The sequence below is a fragment of the Agelaius tricolor genome, unplaced genomic scaffold (assembly GCF_023055355.1).
Source record: "Agelaius tricolor isolate 1412-34295 unplaced genomic scaffold, bAgeTri1.0.p SCAF_14, whole genome shotgun sequence".
Classification (NCBI taxonomy): Eukaryota; Metazoa; Chordata; class Aves; order Passeriformes; family Icteridae; genus Agelaius; species Agelaius tricolor.
The window spans coordinates 5,802,294-5,825,806 of NW_027269274.1; the positions used below are offsets into that span (position 1 = coordinate 5,802,294).

The 23,513-nt window shown below is 46.1% G+C and overlaps 1 protein-coding gene across 1 annotated transcript in view; it reads left to right on the forward strand.

Annotated features, from left to right (window-relative positions):
• Nucleotides 1-23,513, forward strand: part of LRIG1 (leucine rich repeats and immunoglobulin like domains 1) — a 94,479-nt gene that overhangs the window by 12,328 nt on the left and 58,638 nt on the right.

A 23,513-nucleotide genomic window follows, 5' to 3' on the forward strand; every position in this document is an offset into this window, starting at 1 on the left:
GTGAGATAGACAAAAACAGCCACAGCCCTCAGATGACTGGGATTGGGAGTGAATTGAAAATGTGCATTGAAATATTTTGGGGGGGGGATTATGGTCTGTCATAACTGAAAAGCCTTTTGATGGTTTTCCTGCTTTTTAGGTTTGAAATGCAGAATTCCTCTCGACTTGTTTGAGTGGCTTTGGAGCCACCTGACTGTGCCAAATGTGGAAGAGCAGAGCTGGTCCTTCTCTTGGCATTCCTGTGGTGTTGGGAAGGGGTTGCAGGATGCCCATTTAGGTCTGGGCTTATGGGGACAAGGCAGGAGGGACAAGCCAGGCCCTGCAGCACCTCTCACTCTGCCAGGGCTTCACCATTCACTCTGGCCACTTCTGTGTGTGATATTTGATGGTGTTTTGGGGCAGTATGTGGCTCTTTGACCCATGCCCAGCCTGCCACCGTGGTTGTTTTCCATCCTTGCTCTGTGTTTAGCCCAGTGCCACAACACTGGTGTCCCTCAGTTGAAGTCATCCCTCCAGCCCTCACCTTCTGGGGTCTATGGGGACTTGTTGGGAAGCAGGGCAGGAATAAATGCCAAGCTCTGATGCAGGCAGGACCTGGCCTTGCTTTGGTGACACTCCTCAGCCTGGAAATGGCCCTGTCATTAAAGCAGTGAAGATCCATCTCACCTAATGTAACCCCATAAACATTAGGCTTTATGGATAAGCTAGAGATTTAGTTTTCTCAGTTTTGTGGAGTGCAATGGGTACTTCCAGAGGACAAGTCAAGAACTGTCCAGGGGCCATGCAAGCAGAAGTGTGGCTTGTCCTTTATGGATTGGGATGTGGTTGGATTCTGTCTGGGAAAAGAGACTGTGCCCAGGACTTTTTCACAGCATGATTATCTCTGTAAAGGCCAAGAAAACTTGATCTGGGAGCCTGTTTTACTTGTTCATTCCTAACTCCAGCCCTGCTTTGAGGGGAGCACTTGGAGGCCACCAGCCTTGCTGTCCTGGCACAGCCATGTTCCCCTCCTGGAAGAAAGGGTTCAGGGTGATATTTGAAATGCAGCAGAAAACCCACACTTCCTTCAGAGTTTTGACTCTTGCATTTTTCATCTTGGGCAGGGTTTAAAGTTTTCTGCAACATTCAAGGAAAGTTTTGGTTTCCCTTGCCCACATGTCAGCATTCCTGAGCAAAGCAGCCTCAAGATTTGTGGAGCAAATTCTTGAAATTTTGCAAATGTTTTGAGCCAGAAAATGTTTCCAAAAACTGTCTGACCTAAGAAAGAGTTGGTAGGACTTGGGCATGGCTTAGGAAAAACGAATAAGGCATTTTTATCCCTCTTTAAATTAGCATCATTCTGACCAAAACAACCATTCCCAGTCTTGAGAGCTGCTGCACTCTGCCACCTTGTTGTTCTTAAACCACAGCTGTGCTCATTTGAATAAACCAGATAAAAAAGATAGATACAGATTTTAAACCCGAGCTTTTCCCTGTTCTTGCACCGACTTCCCCGGTGTCTTAGTGTCATTTAAATCTGAAAAGGAGTTTGGATACTTCAAAGTGGACTTGAAAGAAAGGGAAGTAAGGGTGGGTGTGGCAACTCCTGCACCTGCAGGCACTCAAACCTGCTTAAGGCTCCTGGGAATGTTCTCTGAATGTTCTCCTAGAGGTGATTTGGGTGTGCTGCCACCAGCACCCCATAGTTTGTGCTCTGCAGCACCCAAGTTGCTGTTGTGGTCTGTTGTGGATGCTCCAAACACTGGGTTTATGATTTATGCACTGATGTCTCCTGCCATAGGCTCTTCATAGAGGCAGGACCATGAGTGAGCAGGAAGAGCACTGGGAGGCAAGAAGACTCCTGAGTCTGGGACCACTGACTTGTTTCTAAAGGTGAAACCCCAAAGCAGACCCATTGCTATTTTGGCCCAAGTATAGGTTTTGTTTTAGTTTTCTTGTTGTTGTTTTTGCGAGCACATTCATGGTTGTAGGGGATTTTGGTATTGACATCTTCTCTTCAGAGAAGGGGTCTGACTCAGACTGAAATTGCTGCTTGATTCCCTTTTTTGCCCTCCCCCTTTTTCCTGCTGAAGTCAAGAACCACTTCAAAGGCTCAGATGTGTTGGTGCCAGATGCCACACAGTTATTGTTAGAAGAATTTGAAATATAATTGAAAACAAATCTTTGTTCAGCCAGGCATATCTGGCTGTTGACTTTCACCCACGACAGAGGTGGGTGCTCAGCCTCTTCTGCTAGATTTGATGTCTACACACTTGTCATGGCAGATGAATTGTCCCCATGAATTTACATCTGGTAAATGTTTGCAAAATCTGGAAAATGCGTATTTTTAAGGAGGATTTTTCCTACCTAGGAACCCGCACTGACGCTCAAAAGTTGCCAGCATATTTGTGGAATTCCTTGCAGTAATAAAACACATCAAATTGGTCTTGGCAGGCTGATTTCAAGAGAGATGCTCCAAGTCCAGGTTTCTCAGCTTGGCAAGCAGAGTTGTCCCACTTCCTTTTAAGACTCGTCTCTTCTGTGGGATATAAGGATATTGTTCAATGTAATTTCGAAAACATTTGTAAAAGCATGGCTAATACAGCTGTCTGCACTCATTTCAGCTTTGTTTGCTGAGACAGCAGGGGCTGGTGTGGGAGCTTTGCAGCCCAGCTCAGTCAGTTCTCATGGTGAAGTCCAGGAGGCTGGAATTCCAAAAGAGCCCAGCAAACCTTTGCCCACAGCAACCCCTGCTTGCCTGCTGCTGAGTGCAAGCTGTTGTTTTCATACCCCATAAGATGACATTTGCAAACATGGTTTACAAGGTGCACAGTGTGGTTTAGGTCCCTGTTTCTTGTATAAATTTAGAGGCACACACCAGGTCTGTCTTGGATCAGAATTTTGACTCTGCTGGTGCACATTAACCCCGAGTTTTGCCCCAGGACTCATGGGCCACTTCATGCTCTGTTATGGTGTGACCACCTGGGCATCATTTTGTCCCTCCTTGCTCCAGGTACCCGGGTTTGACTTTCCCTTGGGCCAGGATGATGGTCTGAGACCTAAAAGCCTTAGTGCAGTGGGGTGCAGGGAGCTGAGTCCCTGCTGGAGGATTTTCCTGCGGCCAAATTTGCACAGAAGGGTCCCTCTGGAATTTAAAAGGTCTTCTCACTGTGATTATGTTGCTGGATTTGGTGTTTCTTCTTTTAATTTGCCTCCCCTACCAAAAACACCAGTCTCATTGCATATGGCTGCCTGTCTGTTGTTTATTATCTTTGCTACACTGTGGTTAGTGCTCACACATGGTATTTCTTTGGTTTCAGTAAAGACTGAGCGGGTTGTCCGCCCCTGGATCCAAAAAATGTAAACTATTTATAAATGAAAAATACTCTTCCAGTTTGAAAGTGCTGTGTTGTCCCCTTTCCATCCAGCGTGTGCACATTTGTCTGTTCTCCTGTAATCCCACTGATGTACTTCCAGATTTCTCATAATTTATGGGACTGGGGGCTGTCTGGAGAAAATTTGATGGGACCTTTTGCTCATGGGGGAGAACACAAAGCAATAGTGATAAAAAGTAATGGAAAAATGTTATTTGGCTGTGCTGCATTCAGTGCAAATATGGCCCCAAACTCAGATAATCCTTCCTGCAGAGTTCAGGGATTCTTGATTTTGATTTTCCAGTTGGGCTCATCTCCATAATAAGCAACTCTTGAAAAACTGGGACAAAAAACTTATTAGTGTGGCTTAAAATGGCCAGAGTGCTTTTTCTGGTACTCCTTGCAATTAAACTGTGTTTGATCTGTTTTGAGCATGTACTTAGTTTTATATTGAGCTAAGAGCCTATGTTTAGTCTCCTAGGGAAGAAAAATAAGACAGGATTGAATAATATATTATGGGAGGCTGGGGTAAGTTTTCTGTGCCTGTTTGGACTGCAGGGCAGGAGGTGATGCTGGGTGGGCAGCAGGGGATGGGCTGGACCAGAGGCTGAAACAGTCAAGCCCAGGGGCAGGAGAAGAGGAGGCTGGGAAGGAAATACAAGGTGTTTAATTGAGGAGCTTGTTAGCCAGCAGCTGATGGGTTGTTTTTGTAGAGAACTCCAGGGGAACTCGAGCTGAGTTGGTTTCCTGGTTGAAATGAGTGTTGCTCGGTGATGGGGCTGGTATAGGAGTGAGGCATGTGGGGAGCAGAGCCCTTCAGAAAATGCTCCCCAGAGAGCAGGAGTTATTGTGATCTGTGGTGACATGGTTTTCCATGCAGCCAGGGTGATGGTAAATGAGATAGGGCTGTCCTGCTTCCTGCTCAAATCTGGAAGATTAGAGGATAGCTGAAAAAACAGGTGGTGTTTTTTGGAAGACTGTTCACAGCATCCCCAGCGATTCATCATTCAAATGCAAATAGTGGAAACTTTCTCACTGCCAGTGAGTTCAGGCAGCCTTTGCCATGAAGCCACGATCAGTCAGTCTGTAAATGGTGCAAAACATCAGTGGTGTAACCAGTGCAGAGAGGATTAAAGCATAATGAGTGTAAATTTCAGTAAATTTCCAGGTTTTCTCTGGACACTCTTGGCACTGATGGTGATAATTCCTTGCTCTGTAAAACAACAATTTCTGAGCAAGGAATATAGGGCTTGGGGTTTTAATTTTGACTGTTTGGGAGCACCTAAATGCATTTGCACGTCTGTCCTGCACAAGACAGCACTTGCTGGAAAAGGCTGCTGCAGCCTGGCTGGGCCTGTGGAACGAAGCCTTTAATGCACTGATTGCATATTAATGAACAGCCAAGGAGGAGGGACTGTGCCAAAAAGCAGGGAGCAAAAAAGCCAACAATATCAGCACGAACTTTGCACTCTAGAAAGTGTGAAGTGACGTTGGTGAAAGGAGTTTACTGCACAAGTGGAACACTGTGGTCCCCTTTGATGCCCAAATTTCTGTGCTAGTAAAATTGGCCAGAGGAAGGATAATTGACCAGTGGAGCTCGGTGGGTTCCTGTTAACCCATTCTGTACCCCTTGGAATGCTCTGCACTGCTGAGTGTGTTTTGGCACCGTGGGTGCTTGCTCTGGAGTGTTTGACGTATGGAGCTGTAACACCTCTCCAACACATGGGGTTACCATCCACATCTGGTTTCTATCACCCTCAGTGGTTTTATTGCAAGTTGTAGTGCTCCATCTGCACCCTTTCCCTTGCCCAGTTCTGTCCCACAGCATCAGGAAATCCCCAGCCTGGAAAAAGCTGCAAAATAGGCTGGTGTATGAATTAATTAATATAATGGCTACTGATAGCAGTGTGCTTTTCCTGGTATTTGGCAGAAATTGGATATCTTGGCTCTTGCCTTTTCATCAGCCTGGTTTCCACATCCCAAGCTCATTACCAAGTCCTAGCGATGTGGGTTTTGGGGTTTTTTTAGGGCTCCCCACCTGCTTGGAATCCTCCCATAGAGGCTTCCCCACAGAGCCTGGGTGATGCCAGTGGTGGCACCGTCCCCATGGAGTGCTTGGGGACAGACTGGCAGCTCTGTGTGGTGGCTGGTCAGTTCTGTCTCCCTCCAGGAATGTGCAGTATTCAGTGTGGGGGCTTGGGTCCCCAGTGCAGCTGGGGACTTTCCTGTCAGGAGCACTGGGAGTATTTAAGATGATCTTGCAAATATTTTTTGAAATTTTTTAGGGTTTCTTTTGGCCCTGGGCCAATTTTTGCTTGTCTCAGATGCATAAAGTGGGTTTGAAAAAATGTTGTTTCTCTCTCTTCCCCCATTTAAACATTTCAAGAATGTCAAGTCTTGTCAGCCTTAGCTTTGCTGGGAAAAAAAAAAAAAAAAGAAATCCCTTGAGGAGCTTGGGGATGTGTTTTGTATGTGATCTCAAAACCCTGAGGGGAAGGTACATTGAGGGAGGGAAAGAGGAGGTCATTAACAAAAGCTTCCTTTATCCCACATTTTAATGAGGCATTGCCATTAAATAGCAGCAACCACAGAAAAATTCAGCCAACCTGACTTTTCCCCCTGTGTTTAGCCCCTTGGTTTAAATCATGCTCTCACTTTGCTGGTTCCCTGCTATGACCAGAGTTTTCCAAGGAAGATAAACTCCACATTTGTAACATAAACCTGTTTGGTAACATGGACAAATTAAGAAAAGTATTCTCATGGAATTTTTCTGCTGCAGTTATTTGTAATCCCAGTAATACACATGAAAATGAGCACAAGAATTCTGATTTCCTGAGGGTTGGTGTCTCCGGGGCTGAGTAAGGTTTTAATTAGTGCAGAGTGTTCCTGTTATCTCTGGATTGTATTTTATCAGTGCCCTCCTTTCCCACCTTGGCTGTGGTGTATTTTGGGAGTGTGGGGCTCCTCTTTTCTGCAGTGATGGGCCCAGGCCATCCAGGGCTGAAGGCTTTGTGCTGGCCCTGGGCTGCTCTCCCCTCCTTGCCTGGCCCTGTTCTGCAGCCTGGCAGGAGCTCCTCCCTTACCCTTCCCAGCCCTCTGGTCTTATTCCACTTTTAAACTCATTGGGGAAGAGGACAGACATCATCCACAGACCTTTTCTGAGCATGGCTACAAACAGCTTCCCCCCCACTGATCATGCAGAAATGAGGAGATTTGGTGGCTTTGGTGCATTCACTCTCCCTTGGTGGTGCAGTGGGATGGATGCTCAGGGTTTCACAGAGACCCTCTCCTGTTTTCTGGGCTGATTTTGTGGGAGGTTCCAATGGACACCTGCCCACCCCAGCTTTCCTCCTGCTTTTCCCAATGCAAGGGCATCTCTGTGCTCCATCCCCACCACCACCAAGCAGCCCCTGGATGCTTTTAGGGGTGGTGGGGGGTGAGCTGACCTCTCAGAGCTGACCATTCCACCTCCATCCCCTGCCTGCTGCTCAGCTGGACTTTGGAGCCCGGCTCTGGATGGGGCAGGGGGAAATCCCGAAGAAGGAGGAAATGTTTGTTTAATTCCTGACGTGGTGTAAGGTTCAGATTGTGAAACAGCAGGGACAGAGCAGGGCATGGTTTTTTTTTCCCTGTGGTTTGCAGATAACATGTGCAGAGCAGGCAGCCAGTGTGAGGCTAGGGGAGAAAGACACCGAGGTTTATTTGTTTGTGTGGCTTGTTTTTAATTTAAATAACCTTTATAATTTCCCCTCCCTCCGAATAGTAAGTGATTCCTTATTTATAAGGGCCTTGCCTTATTATTCAGCCTGAAATACAGGCTGCACTCCAGCTTTTACAATTGGGATTAATTTTTAAGATGGGTCCAGGCAGGGGGGCAGGTAGTGTGAGCCCCCTGTGTTTGCATTTCCTCTGCTGTTGGAGGCCTTTGGCTTCTCTCTGAGCATAGCTGGGGCCAGCTGCCTGCTGCCCTTGCAGCCCTGGTGCTATAAAAGAGGCAGCAATGTGTTCCCAGCTGGAATGGGGCTGGGTAATTGCTCTGGGCAGGTTTATGGTGGGGAGGTGTGAAGTGCCCGCTGTCTGTCTGTCTGTCTGCCCCCCTGCAAGGGGCTCTGCAGATGGGCTGGGGGGCTGCTCAGGCAAAAAGTGGTTTGTTAGCCATCTCCAGAGTCATGGAATCGTTGAAATCACAGAAAGGCTTGGGTTGGAATGGCCTTAAAACCCATTTAGCTCCCATCCCTGTGGCCTGTGCACCCACTAGACCAGGCTGCTCAGGGTCCTGTCCATAGAATTGTCCCTTCTCCATGGGGATCCAAGTCACAGAGTGGGGCTCTGGTGCCCATGCTGAGAGTGCTTGGACAGAAAAGCCACACTGGGATTTCAGAGTGCGTCTCTGGATTTCAGACTGAGTTTTGCTTATTAAGGTGGGGGGAAATGTGTCTTAAGGAGCCATTTGCCAGCTTTTCATAAATATGCTAGAGATTTCACAGCAGAGTGCAGAGACTGCTGAAGCTGGCTGGGCATACCAGAAACTTTATGAAATAGTTGGATTTGATCAACACTTAATCACAGTCAGGCTGCTTGGCCTGGCCTCGCTCCTCTCCCAGCCCCAGAGGCGGCAGGAGGTGCTGGGGCTGGCCTTGTGCCCCCACTGTCACTCCACGTGTCTGTGATGGCACACCAGGACATCTGTCAGTGCCCAAGGGGACATTTATGGCCATGAGGAGAGCAGCTGGGCTGCAGCAGGTCACTGCTGTCCCCTCAGGTACAGGGGGGCAGTGAACTGGAATGCTGCCTGCCCTCCTGCATCGTGGTGTGTGGGGGCATTGCAAGAGAGCTTTTCCAGGTATTTTATCCAAGCTTTTCCAGGTATTTTATCCAAGCTTTTCCATTCTCTGAAGTGGCTGGATTGGGGGGCTGTTGTGATAAGGCTGTGGTCATTTGCTGCTGTTGCACCCAGTGGCAGGTGAGGGTAGAGGGGTGAATCCACCGACTGCAATGCCCTTGGTTTCACTGCCAGGACGTTTTTTGGGTATTTGCTGTCCTAGAACCCCTTGCTAATGCTTTCTGTGTGAGGGTAGAGGGGTGAATCCACTGACTGCAATGCCTTTGGTTTCATTGCCAGGACGTTTTTTGGGTGGTTGCTGTCCTAGAACCCCTTGCTAATGCTTTCTGTTTGAGGGCAGAGGGGTGAATCCACTGACTGCAATGCCTTTGGTTTCATTGCCAGGACGTTTTTTGGGTGGTTGCTGTCCTAGAACCCCTTGCTAATGCTTCCTGTTTGTCCTGCTCGTGTGAACAGCTTCCCTGCTCCTGGCTGTCCATGCCTATTGCACTTCCTAGAGATTTGTTCTTCTCGGGATCAGAGGAGCTCTGTCTCTCAGGCACACACACTCACGTATTTCTCTTGACCCAAGTCCTTCCCAGCCTGGATTTGTGCTGTTCTTACACTGCCTTATGGGCCAGCATCCAGATTCAAGCACGAGAGAGATATTTGAGGTTGATTCTTTGCTGAAAACCAGCTTGCTTTTTTCCCTACAAGAACTAAGCAGAAAACTTCAGCTATGGCTAGGAGTTTTCAATTAATTTTACGAAGTTATTGGTACACAGAAACAGAACATTTTCAGCAGCAGCAGTGTTTTTCAAAAGTTTGCCTACGAGCAGTTTATTGATTGAGCAAATAGGTGGATAACACAAGCCTGGAGGTGTATGATGGTTAATGTGTAACCATTAAATAGACTTATTTGGGCACTTTTTATGGGTTCTCATAGCAATTAAAGCTTATAAAGCTGTGGAGAGTGTTTTTTATGTGCAGCAAAATGAGAACCTTTATCGCAGTGGAGGTGTTCATGGAAAAGGTGCAGTTTATGTAATTGTGTTCACGTGACTTGACGTAAGTGTGGGGCTGCAGGAAAAGAACCAACCTACTAGAGCTAATTCCCAAGGCTGATTGCAATATTCCTGTGTATTGGCTTCCCTCCCAGTGGCTCTTTCAGTATATTGAATTCAGTATCATTCCATGGGGGGCATTTTATTGTGAGCCTCTCTTGCTCTAGACCGATTTTTTTGGCTCTCTCCCCCATGGGTGTGGGTTTTTGGTGTGGTTTTTTTTTTTTTTTTATGTGTCTTGGAGCAACTTTGGTGGTGGTGTCAAATTTGCTGAAAAAAGGAGCATGAAATGGGTTCCTGCTGGCTAATGTGATCAAGAAGTATTCTGCAGCTCTTGAAGCTCTGTCCTGGTTAAAGCAATCACACAGGACCCCAAACTTTGTGGGGATATGGAACAGCCTTGGTTTCTGCTTAGATTTTTTTTTTCCTCCCCAATATTTAATGGAAAGTGAAGGCTGAATGAGATGTTGGGGACTCAGATGTGTGTGTATGTATATATGCATGTATAAAGCTGTAGTTCCTCCTTTTCAACCAAAAGAAATGAAGACTGAAAACCAGACTTGTTTCCTGTGTTTGCAGCAGCACCTTCTCCACTCTGGAGCCATGTGGATGGTGGGGGAGAAAGGATGGGGAGGGCAGCTTGGCTCAGTCTGTGGAATTGTGTGATTGCACAGCTCCAGGCAAATATTGACACCGGGTTTCTTGGCAGATGTGCTGTTCCTGAGGTGCCTTGGGAGCAAAAGATCCTTCCCTGGCACTTCCTGCAGCCCTTGCTGGGGTGGTGGAGGTGGTGAGTAAAGGGAGAGAAGCTCAGTGAGTGTCAGTGATGGGTGCTAAGGAAAGGTTTCACCCACAAATACTCTGATATCACATTATGAGATCTCCACCAAAGGGGTGGATGCCTGGCAGATGTGCAGAGGGATGGGACCCCTTGGGTGTGTCAGCACTGCCAGCCTGGCACAGGTCTGAATGCAGGGCATGCAGGCATCTGCTCTGCTTTTGGCATCTTTAAAAAAACAAAATAAAACCCAAGGGCTGGCTGAGAAAAGGAAAACTGTAGAATGCTGTTTTCCATCAGCACTTGGCTGCCTGGGCTGTGTGCTGTGGCAAGGGTGAGCATGTGTGAGATAACCTGCTCTCCCTGCTGCAGTTCTGGAGAATACACCAGAGCATTGTTAACATCAGCCAGATTCCTCTGTGCTGTGGCTCTGTAGTGCAGTCTGGACAAAAGGTTAAATTGGGCAGTCAGTTTTGCAGTTCTGGAGAAAGTCCAGTATCACTTAGTTAACTTTTGCAGAGCCATTTCCTGTAGGTTTTGTTAGAGAAAAGCAAGGTTATGTGTTTCCAGTTGCAGTAGAGTTATTTTCCCCTATAAAATGCACTGCAATTTATTTTTACACAATTTTGATTGGTTTGCTAAGACTTGGAGGGTTTGGAAGATCTGGAAAGTTGTTAGTTTTTTTATTTTTTTTATTTCATACCTCACTTGCTGTGACAAATTGAGGAAAATGTGTTTTTTTTAATGTGGCATTGCTGAAGTCTGGCCAGGCTGGGAGTGTGCACAGCATGTGCTCCCACACTGATGTCTGACCCAGGGCCCTGCTCCTGGCAATGCCCAGTTTTGGGAAGCACTGAGGAAGTTTTTCTCCTTCAGGCAGGTCACACACAGCCTGGCAGTTTGCTGCTGCTGCCTGTTCTTCCTGGCTGCACAGATGTGGTGATGAATTGCACAGGGGTTCTTTCCCATGGTTTCTCAGCTGTGGAGGTGCTGTCACCCTCTGGCTCCTTGGCTTGCCCTCTTCCATCTCTCCATGTCCCCTCTTGTAGGGTGCTGTGGCTTCTCCATCATGGTTCATCTCAGGATTTCTTCATCTTTTCATGTGAATTGCTGCATTTCTTTTTCCCAGTGCTGTCTGTGCTTAAAGCAGCAGTGCTTCTCACAAGCCCTAACTACTCTTTCTCTGATTTCCTTGAAATGGTGACATTTATTATTTTCACAGAGACCAGTCTGTCTCCTCTCAAAAGGACATGGCTTGAATTCTCCAAGCAGTGAGTGCACCTGTGTCCCTCACTGTGCAGTAACAAACCGTGGGGCACCTTCTGCATTCACATTTCCCAAATAATCCCATTTTGGAGCAGGGCTTGGTGTGAAGCCAAGGAGCCCTTGGCCCTGTGAGAGCTGCAGGTTGTGCAGTGAATGGTGAGCCCCTGGCACGGTGCCTGGGCTCACAAGGACCACTCCTAAGAGGGAAGGGGTATTTCTGTTCCTGGCCAAATTGCAGTGTTAGCTTTTCTATTTTCAGGGCAGCCAGGTGGCCACCCACATGGAGTTTCATTATGAGACTTTTAAAAAATATTTTGAGAGGCCATTAGGTAAGTTTGAGATGGCATCTACTTTGGGTTATGCCTGAGTGAGGTGGGCTCAAAGCAAGAGGCAAGGACCTGGCTGCCTTTTAACAGCTTCCTGCAGAATTTGTTGCTTGACTGCAGCATCCCTTCAGATGAAGGATTCCCTGTCCTTGGAGCTGGGAATGGAGCTCCTGTGACAAATGCACATCCTCTGGTGAGCAGAAACTAAGATTGTTACAACAAAAAATCTTATCTAAAATGCCAAGAGGAGCAGAATGATTCCAGTAATAGTAGTTAAAAGATGAAAAAATTAGTTTATCCAAGTATCTTCTGAATCCAGCAATTTTGCAGGGAGAGTGGGTTCTTTATTGTTTCCCATAGCAAAAGAACTGGGAAATGTTCCCCTCCCCTCTGCAATGTGGAAAGGATAAAAATCTATAGAAGGGAAAGTTTGTTCTTTGACTACATCTACATTCCCTTTGAATTAGCTGTGATGCCTTTAGCTGAGAAACTCTGCAAATCCGAGGGAGTTCATTGAATAATAAATCAAGGCATCCATCCAGCAAAGTACATCAGAGCCCTTTGAAGTAGATGAAAAAATACCTTTGTGATCTGAACGAGAGCTTTGGTGCCTGACTGATGCTAATGCAGGGTTCAAACTCAGCTGCAGTGGCCCCCAACAGAGGTGGGGAGCAGGAGCAAACGTGGGCTCAGGAGCAGCTGCTTCCCCTTGGCTCTGCCTGGAGCCCCATTTGCCCAGGACTCCTGAAAGTTTGAGAGATCCAAAGAGTGAAAAACTGCAGCCAGTGGAAATAAGGACTGACTTTTAATACTGCAAAGTTCTGAGATACCAGACTTGGGGAAGGGCAAGCTCATTTGAAGGACTTTCTAAAATTTAATTGCCTATAACTTTTTCTCCTTCTGAGATTTTCTGCAGTCTGAGTTGCACGAATAGAGAAATCTGGCTTTGTAAGTGGAAGGAGCCGAAAAACAGCACCAATAAAAGCTGTAAAGCTCTCAAAGATTTTTAAAATAGTGCTTCTGTAAAAGATGTGACATTATATGCCGGGGCAGAGTGCTATAAAGATGTTTTACTAGCACTCTTCACAACTCAGTTGTAAGTTGTGCAGCTGTCCCAAACTCCCCTGATAAAGCCTTTCTAGCTGTGCAATCACTGTAATTGTATTGCCTCATGCATACATGCCTGTGTTTGTGTTTACATGAAGGTCATGTACACGTGTCAGTCATTTAAGCATGAATGCACACATGTGAGATTGTGCTGTATGTAAGGAATGTTAAGGCTGGCATGTAAAGCAGCAATAGGTTCAATTGTTCCCTCAATGATTTTATGGCATTCCTTGGGCAGAGACTTCAGCTCCATCTGCTTTGACATTGCTGCTGTCCCAGGGGCAAAAACCAATACAGGAGTTATGCCAAAAAGTCTGAATGATTGTTCTGACAGCTGACCCTGATGTTAACAGTGAGGTAGGAAAGTGCTTTTTATAGAGCACACTCACACACACAGTTACACACTCACTCACACTTGTATTACTCTTGATCTAAGTGGAAATGGCTTGTTTTAAATGCAGTTTTTCCATCTTGAAGGTCAATTAAACCAAGTTGGAGGTCAGATAGAAGGGACAGAACATTTGCTTCTTGGTGTATCTATTTCTGTAATGTTATCAGTGCATGTGGTTTGATTTCCAGCATTTTGTTCCCGGGGCTTCCTCTAAGGCTGAACAAATTGGATCAGTTGGATGTAGTACAGCTTCCAATTTGGGGTTAGAAATCCATTAAATTGCTTGGTGCTTTGTTGGCAGTATGAAAGTGCTTGGAGTGGAAGTGCATTATGATTGGACATTGATTACTCGAAAGGAAAGGGGATGGATGCTTGTGTAAACCATACACCTCCAGCCAGGTTGGCCAGCTTTGGGGTTTTTTTAGCTTAAAATCTTCAGGTTTTGCCCTTAAATGCTGTTCTTTCTTACAGAGAAGAAGTATTTTTAAGCTGGAAATGGAGAGCTGTCTGCCATGTGTTCCTCACACCTCTGGAGGATTAGAGCTGGCCCTGCACCATGTAGTGCTGCCAGCCTCAGACAGCCCTTGGGTAGCTAACTAGTCCTTGAGATGGTTTGGGGTTATATACATCATTCCTTTCCACACACAAAATGTTTGGATTTGGCCAAGCTCTCAGTTTCAGCCTGTGGCACTGGAAGGTGCCAGGAATGTCCTTGCTCTGGTAGGTTTCAAACTGAGTGAGTTTATGGTGGGGCATAGGGTTGTAATTCCACTTGGGCCGATCAGAGAGGGCTTTATTGCAGTGTGCAGAGCTGGGTGTTGTGTGAGATCAGAGTCACTGCTGCAGGGGGAGGAGAGGAGGCAGAGCTGGCAGGGCTGACCAGTGCCTGTGTCCTGGCTGCTCCAGCTGGGTGGGCTGTGCTGGCTCTGCTCACTGGCCCCATTAAACTCTGCAGCCCATCTGAGGAGGCAGAGCTTCACTTCAGTCCATCTGCTGAGAGTTTCCCTGGTGACAGCACAGCACATGCCCTGGGTGGCTGGGGAGGAGCAGCCACCAGGGAACAGCAGCCAGGTATTGTGGCCAGCCAGGGGGAGAGCAGGACAGCAGTGCTTCTTTCTGGGAAAAGCCTCTAAAAACACTTTGGTACCATCACTGTGTGAGAGCAGGAGGTGATGCAGCCCCTCAGTGTGGGTGGAAAGCAGCATCAAGTGCAGGAGAAGCTGGAGCAAGCCTGGAGTGAGCCCCCATGCCTGGGCCGCAGGGAAAATCTGCACGTTGGTTTTTTAAAAACTTGTTTTCCCCCACTCTTTGCCTGACTAGTTTTAACCAATGCACAGATATTCCTTGGTGCCGCTTCTCGGCAAGCATGATCTGGGGGGAGATCAGTCCTTGCTGATTAACTATTAATAAAAGCCAGGACAGAGAGAGTGGCTGAGCAAACCCAGTGGGAGAGGGTTGTGTGCCCTGTCCCCACCATTAATGATTGACTGGGCAGGGCCCTGCCCAGTGCTGTCACTGGGCCAGCCATGGCCAACTCTCACTCAGGGTGGGCTCTGCAAAGGGGCAATGCCAGCTGTGTGCTGAAATTCCATCCTCAGGGCTTGGGGATCCCCCATCCTGTGTGCAGCAATGCAGATGTGGCGTTGCTGGGTAGTGGTAGATAGTGGCAACCTGTTGTGCCAGGTTGTGCATTTACTAAATTTCTCATAAAAAGTGGTGTTAGAGCAGTGGAATAATATAATTTTGGCTTGTTAAGGTCTCTGAGCTTACCAGGAACACTTGCAGATAGGATTGAAACCATTTGAATCCCAAAGAGAGCAGAGCACATTACAGTTCTGTGTTCTTTGAGAAAACTTGAAATATGATTATTCAGTATTACTGAATGGTTGACCTTGGGAGTTTTCTAAAATCATGGAAATCTTGAACAGTGTTTGAGGAATTTCTGAATTATCTCTTCTCTCTGCACTCTAACCCACAGCTGGATTTTGCAAAGTCATGTGGTGGGAGGGTTTGATTGCTAGCAGTCCAACATGCTGCTGTGGGTCTTCCCAAACATCTGAAAAAAAGCCAAAGGTTTAACGTGGTTTATCTGCTGGGAGTACTTGTGAAGAATTGCACAACTTTCAGAAGAAAATATTTGCTTTGCAAAAGGAGCCATTTTTGAAACTGTAAATAGCACTTAATGCTGATTTATCAATGTAGCTTGTTACTGTTAATGGAGGCTGAGCAGTTCTAAGGTAGATATGTATAGTAAATTATATAGTTATTAATCGTCAATAAATTGGTTTAATATGTTGAATACACGGTGGGGAACCTTAATTGAAAATGTTAGTAAAGAAGTTATGGCCTTTATTGATTTACCAAAGAAAAACAGCAGTGATGGAAGCAGAAGCAATTTGTTTGCTATTTTGTTTGAGCTGGGCTATCCAGCCATTGCTCCAGGGTTTAAGAGACTGCTTTGCTTTGTGGGTGTAAAATCACCAAGAAAGAAATTTATTATCAAATTAGAAAAAGCTGAGTTTGTTCATATACAGTCAAGCAACCAACTTTCAGGCTTTTGGTTTTAGGGCTATGTCTTTCTCATGGTAGTAGTTAGCACTTTAATCAAAGCAATAAACCCAGAACAAACCCTCTAGGTGTCAGGGCAGATGATGGGTGGAGTTTTATTTGTGGGTTAAAAAACCCTCCACATCCTGCTTTTCCTTCCAACTGCTTACCTGTCACAGGTGGCAAAGCAGGATTGCTTTACTTGAAATTAAATACAGTTATTCTTATTTAGATGCTCATTCCCCCTTTGAAATGTGTTTTTGCTTTGATGCAATCCTTGGAGCTGATGCTTCAGTGCGTTTTGGAGAGGATTGTTCTCCTTCAGGCAGTGCAGCTTAATAGAAAAGGCAAATACAGAGAAAGATTGCTGCAATTCAATCCTGCCCTGAGCCCTGCAGCATCCCCTGTTCCCTGCACACAATGCTGCCTTTGGCTGGGGGCAGTGGAAGCTGTGGCCCCAGCAGGAGGATGAGCAGCCTCAGGGGCTGCAGGCTGTGTGCCTGTGGCCAGTGCTCTTCTCAGAAGCAGAAAAAGCATTGTGGAATACCTTGTCATTCCTGCTTCCTTTGCCCTGTGCTGGTTTGAGTCCCTGAGTAGCTGCTGGGAAGGGCTGTCCATGTGCCCAGGGAACAGAGGGGCCTGGGGGAATCTCACTGACACCACTGCATGACCTGCAAATCACTTCACTTCTTGAAACTTCACTTCACCTTTCTTGGAACAATTGGGACAATATTTTTGGAGCAATTGAAACACTGAGAAAATTTGTTAAAAGGGCCAGGATCAAGCTCTGGTAAAATGAGTATCCTTGTGTCCCTTCTGATGGTGCAGAGTAATAGCATGAGGTCCATGAGCACCTGAGTTACCCAGGTGATTTCTGCATGTGTTATGGGGTATTTGCATATATGTGTGATTATGTAGATTAAATTGCATCTAAGCCTTCTGTCTTGAGAAATAAATCAGGGGTGTTTGGAGGAGAAGATCTTTCAAGAAAAGAGAAAAAAGCAGACAAGAACTCAACTTGAGTTTTGCTAAGGTTATTAAAATAGGAGGAAATGGGATCCTAGGTTTTTTCAAAACACATTTGTGGAAGCCAAACAGGGCCTAAAATAACCTGACACTGCCCTGCTGAAAGAGACAAGCCTGTAAAAATCCTTGGTGTGGGAGATGTGGAAGCCCCAGCAGCCTTGCAGTGCTCCTGCAGAGGAATCCTGCCTTTCCTCAGCCCTGAGAGTATGCCTGCTCATCCTGTGCTGCCTCTTGGAGTCTGGCAGTCCACAGTGGCAGAGATATTCACATTTACAGCCCTGTGTGAGCTGGGGCCAGATGTGTGATCTGTGTGCTCCCCAAGTTGTGAGTGCAGAGTGGCAGAGCAGGAGGAAGGGCCAGGGCTGAAAGTCCCAGAAAGTCACTTGAAGGTAAGATCATTCCCAAGTTTCTTAAATCATACCAACCACATGCTAAATTAAATTGTAGTCTGGCACAATACCTCTCAGTGATGTGGTTTTAATTAGTGTTCTTTGCATTAATGGCTGCATGCATCTGCATGGTATCAATTCTTTGGGGATCATGCTACAGGAATTTCCTTTAGCCTGTATCACTGGTCATGACTGAGAGTGATTCATGGTGCAGTTTGCTTGGTGTCTGGATGGCCTCTCAAAGTTTGTCTTCACTGTCAAATTACCTCATATTATGGCTTGAGGGCTGCCCTTAAGTTGACTCCCTCCTGCACATAAAGCCCCTTATATGAGCAGGCTGTCAACCCAAGCCAATGTGATGCTGCTGCTGCTGATTTGAACAAGGCCATAAGTAAAGCCTGAGTGAGCACATCAGCTGAGCCACCAAGAGAACCCCTCAGTGTGGGGCACAGCCTCACCCATGTGGGTGCTGTGTCCTGCAGAGTCCCCTTCTCTCCAAAGCTCTTAGAGCAGGGGCATCCACCTTGCTGGTGCCCTGTGTTTTGGTGCTCTTACCTCCTTCTAGGAGGTAGCTCTTTGCCATGCTTGCTGTGGGCCATTTCTGGGCTGCATTTCAGAGTCTCTTGAAGCTGGATGCTTTGCACTTGTAGGCAGCACCCAGGGTACCCTGGAACAGAAATCTCAAGGGGCTTGGCCTGGGGCACAGTGGCTGAAAAGCTGCCTGGTGAAAAGGACTGGGAGGTGATGGTTGACATCTGTCTGAACATGAGCTAGCCAGGGCCCAGGTGACCAAGGAGGCCATTGGCACCCTGGCTTGTACCAGCAATAGTGTGGCCAGCAGGACAGGGTCAGTGATCATCCTCAGCACTGGGCATGGATTGAATGCTGGGTTCAGTTCTGGGCCCCTCACTACAGGAGCACAGGGAGGAGCTGCAGCATGTCCAGAGGAAGGGACTGGAGCACAGCTCTAATGAGAAGAGGCTGCAGGGGCTGTTTGGCTGCTCTTGGGAGTAGACTTTGGACCTGTCCTGTGCACAGCAATCAAAAATAGACTAAAGCTCCTTCTTTCTGTCCTGACTGCCCATACAACCACCTCAATCCATGCAATCTCTGATGGCTTTGTGCTTCAGCATTAATGCTCCCCTGTCGCTGCTTACAAGGACACTGCCATCTCCCTGGCACCTCACAGGTTTGTTTAAAAGAGACATCTGAGTGTGCTTTCTTCCTGCACAGCTGTACACTTGTAGCACGGACAGTGTGCTCCCTCTCTTGCTCCCCTGGCCCCCATCCCCAAGCTAATTCAGCTGCAGCCATGCCTTTCATACCCACTCAAGTGTGCATGGGGCCTCCATTCCAGGGCTGTAAAGCCATCTACAAACATGTGGGAAGAGGATGGTGCCTATTCAGTGAGCTGCAGACTAGGCAGCTATCTTTCAACAGATGAGCTGGAGGAATTTCTACTGCAGGGCTCAATTGTTCTGGGCCCTCAGCTCCCTTTTGTGCAGGAGCAATGAAAAGTTGTGTTATGACAACGGTTGACAAAGTGTTTAATGAAAGCCACAGTTGGCAGTGACAGAATTTCAAGCCATCCTCCTTTTCTCCAGTGCCTTTCATCAAAAGGTGCAGAAACACTTTTGACATAATCTTCTGCACTGACAGATAAATGGTTTTGATGTGAGGGTTGGAAACTTTCACCTTGCAGAACAGAATTCAGCCATCATCGTGGTGGACAGAGACCAGGAGCCGTGTATGTCTCTGTTCCTTTGTCTGGTTTTCAACAGAGAGCTAGGTGGCTTTTCTCTGCACTGGTCAAGGTCCCAAAGCAGGGCCAAAACTTGAACATAAACTCCTGATCTACCCTGCACCTTGCCCAAGGGGGCAGGGTTGGCCTCTCACAGGTCAAAGAACTGACTGGTCCCTCCTCACTGCAGGCAGGACTCTTTCTGTGACAGCACTGGTTCTTTTGGGAGGTAGTTTGAGCATACCCAGTTATTTAACAAGACTTTCACTTCAGTCTCTGCAGAGTTCAGTGATAATGCCACTTTCATAATGCCAGCTGAAGGCAAACGCTGCTTTCTTATTTAGAGACTAGAATAACTGAAAAGACAGATCAAGGCCCTTCCCATATTGATTTTACAGGCTCTCAGTTCCTGATCATGGGCATCTTAGTGACAGGAGGGGAAAACCCTACATTGTTGGATTAGCCAGTACAAGGAAGACTTAAAGTCTGTAATGGATAAATAATATGCAGAACACTTTTCATGCCAGTAAATCAGAATAAAGTTTAAAAACATTTACCAGATTTTCCTTTTCAATAGAAGCTGATATGAAAAAAACCAATCTGAATATTAGGGGCCACTCAGGTTGGTTGTTCTGCTCTTCCTCCTCTGCCAGCTGTAGAACTTCTAATCTTTGTAACTTCCCTGAACTTCACAGCTCAGGCTCTTGAATTTATATAAGTTAGCTTCTGTTTTATTTCCACAGTTGCCTTGGAGGGATCAAAATATCCTTCCATGAGTAATTCAACATACCCATGCAGAGAAGCAGGGCACTGAGCAGCTTGTGGGCAACCCCACTTTGGGCTCAGCTAACCTCAGGTTTAGGTGCCAGGAAAGGGGCAGAACATGCACCAAAGCCATGGGCTCTTGGAACTGGCATAAAACACTGCAGATGATGCTTTATAAACTGGTGTTGAAGAGATGCTCAGGGTGAGAGATGCCTCAGAGGGCTGGGCAGGTGCTGATTTGGGAAAGGATGGGGTTTTGGTGTTGGGAGCTGATGGCTTTCTTTGAGGAAGACATTTTGGAAAACTGATGGCAGGAACATTTGTTTGGTGATTCATTGGGCAATTGTGGCCTCATCCCAAGGGCTCCTGGAGAAGGAATGCATTCTGTGCTACAGAGGAACAGCAAATGTGCCAGCTTTCAGTGATGGGACAGCTGTGCCCCAGGCTTGGCATCTCCATCAGCCTCCACTGCTGGTCTGCTCAGCTCAGAGAGGCCAACCTGGTGGGGACATGAAAATCCTGCAGTGCTTCATTCACTGCTGGACATTTGGGACCCACACTTTGCAGTGGGAGAGCATCCTGTGCACCCATGACCTCAAGTTTTGAGCTCCCTTCTTTATTTGCATTACTGGAGCCCAACCAAGATTGAGGACTCATTTCATCAGCATCAGGCAAACCAAGACAATACCTACCTCAATTTTATTTACAGTCTAAATAGACAAGACAGACAAAGGGTGGCTGTGGAAACAAAAGCTCTGGAGAGGTGATGTGACATGACCCGGTCACACAGCAGGAGATGAAGAGAGCCAGGAACAGACAGAGGTTTCCTGACTCCCAGTCCCAGTGATCTATCTATTGAAACATGTTAATTCTTTCTCTCACTTAAATGCTGTGACTGGCATGCCACACACTGCCTAGTGAGGGGATCAGAGTTCTGGGAAACACATCCTTTGATTGCTAATGCTTCAGGCTAGAAATTCTTGGGTATTTTAATATAAGTTAAAATACAGCTAGTGCCAGAAACTCAGTAAACTTTATTTTGGCGTATCTAAGTAATTTCAAGTCTCCTGTTTATTTTGTACTGACTCTATTTCTAGCTTTCATTTCCCCACTGATTTTTGAGCAATGTAGTGTGCATTTAGTGAGGTGGTTGGGGTGAGTAATGTGGGGAGAACTGAAGACTGGTGTTCAAGAGGATGGAGTTCACCTGCATTTCTGCAGCAGATGCTGGGAAGTCTTTCTGTTGCTGGTGCAGCAAAATCTCTTTGTGCTAGCTGAAGAGCCAGCTACTTGTGCAGTGACTTTGATGTTCAAATGTCCTGAATGGCAGCAGCAATAATCAGAAAGTCGTTTTGGGTCATGTTAAACTGTGGCCATGAAATCCTTTAATTTATGAAAATCTTTGTTTTTCACTTGTGAACTTTGGAGGTTCCTGTCAGCATCACTCAGTGCTTGAGCAGAGGCTAAACCAGGGATCTGGTCCCTCTGGCAAGTGCAGGGAGGATCAGTTCTGGTGCACGTGTTCTTGTTCCTTGCTTCATAGAACAGCCCCCTTAGCCTATTGCAGAGGAATGTGTTCAGGAGAAATACATTACCTGAAAAAATGTGAAGTTTGGCTGCAGTAAAAGGCATAGAAATACATGAAAACAGATGGATTCATGCACCATCATGTCTGGCTGTATTTCCCCCTTTTAGTTTGTCACTTGTGTTTCTGTCTCAGCTTTATTGTGCTGAGCCTGTAGGACGTTACCTGTTGTATTTTTCTTTTTGCCTGTAGATCAGGCAGGGGCAAGCTTCAGCATGATCTTACTGTGTGGTTAAAAAAAAAAAAATAGTAATGTAATCTGTGGGCAAATTGCACTTTAATTCGTAATTGTGCTATGAATATGGACTTGGCTTTCAAACACACTATGAGTTTAAACTGCAGTTTGACTTTTATTTAGATAAATGCCTTTGAGTTGATAGTGAAATGGATATCTGCTGTAGGCTGGTATTGATTTAAAGGTCTCTTGAGTGTTTTAAAAGACAGTAGGGGCTTACAGGACAGCATATTTTAAACTGAGATGCTTGGTTAGGTTTTACACTCCTCTATAATTTCACTTCTAGGCTCTGTTAAGAGCCAGCCTGTGTTGCTGATTTGTGGAGCATTCTTCCACAGTATGTATTGGCAAAAAAAATTGAACATTTTGGGCAAGATGCGAGGAGCTGCTTTCAGAGCTGAAATGATGGGGAATGGTGTGATGTGAGAGCCATCAAATGATTCCCTGGTGCAGGGGAACGCTTTGAGGACTTCCCATAAATGCATTACAAGAGGGCAGGTGATCAATATCTGCTTTTTAGCTTGAAAGAGGTGTTTATCACTTCCTGCAAAGTTGGTAAGCTTTGTAGTCTTTCAAGTCTCGGTATTTGCAAGGCTGCTGTGAGCCTGGGTTTCTGTGTGCATTGCCAGAGAGTGCACTGTGTTAGTGTGAGCACTTCAGGAGGGATTTTCCATCAGTGCTCTTCTGGCAGCTGCCTTTTCTTTGTGTGTGCCCCAGCTCTTGGGCCATGGAGCATTGGTAGAAGTTCAGTGGGTGCCTCTGTGACTTAGATCCCGTTTGGGTTCCAGACCTGCTTGCTTTCTGTGGGCACAGTTTTAAAGCAACAGAAAAACCCAAACCGGGGAAGATTGGCCAGTTTTCTAGTCAGACTGGCTTGGTGGTTTGAATAAGCAGCTCGATGTTTGAGTGCTTATCTAAAATCAGGCCATGAATCTTTTGTGTTGTGTTCAGAGGTGCAGTAAGAGGGTGTAACCTCCCTGCAGAGGAGGCAGGAGGGTTGAATTTTACCCAGGGTAATATCCGAGAGCAGGGTGTGGAGCAAAATAAAATTAAAGAAGTCCCCCTCACAATTTCCTTACAATTTACTGTGGTTGCTGTTCTGCTGCCACCCATCAATTTGCCTCCTCCCTCTTTAGATTACACTCTCACAGAAACATGCCAGCACTGCATCCAGAAGGGTAATTAAAGCACTTGCTACTTTTCTGCATCATTAGTCACTTGGTCTTAATTGATTTGGTTAGTGCCTGGCTGCAGGTTTGACCTGTCCTGTGTGGAGTGCTGAGAGTGCATATCTTGGAGGGAAGGCTCTGCTGTTGCACTGTGTGATGCTACAGCACTGCATGGCAAAGCTCTTGCTTGTGGTTTCTGGAATTAGCACTTAATTTGCATTATTTTGCCTGTTTGCTGTCCCTAGCAATTCCTGCAGTGTGTTCCTTCCTGCAGCATGTTGAGCTCTGGGTGTGTTTCCAGTCAGGGATGTGCTGTGAGGCAGATCTGCTCTCCCACCAGGCTGCACAACCCATTTGTCATCCATCAGTGCTAGAATATGATTTAGGTTTAGATTTGGACTGTTGGATAGCTGGAAAGTGTTGGCTGGGGTTGTTGAGGACCAAAGTGTGTTCTTCTACCCTGTGGCTTGAAAGCTGTATTCACTGATTTAAAAAAAAGTAGTGACAGACTAATTACATCATCTTGTTAGAAGATGTAGAATATATTTTATGTTTATACATAGCAAGTGTACATATGTGTATTTTGTGTGTAACACACAGTGGTATAAAAATATCCTGTGTGAATATAGCTATAAAATATTTAGTGGAAGGTTTGTTTCAGTTCAGACTGTAATTAGTCAGGAAACATCCTATTCATCTGTGATTAGTTTTGTGGTTGGAAATAATCAATAGTAGAATAATAAACGTAATTGTGTAATATGAAGACAAATTAAAACCACACTAATCTATGCAAAAGAGGAAGAAGCTTGGGGAGAACTAGATAAGATTTTTGTCATGGAACTAAACTCACTTGTGTATTTAGCAGAAAAGTGCTGCTCTCCTGTTTAAGTTGTCTTTTAAAAAAAACCCAAGACCCAAACCCTGTCAGTGCAATCCAGAATAATTAAGA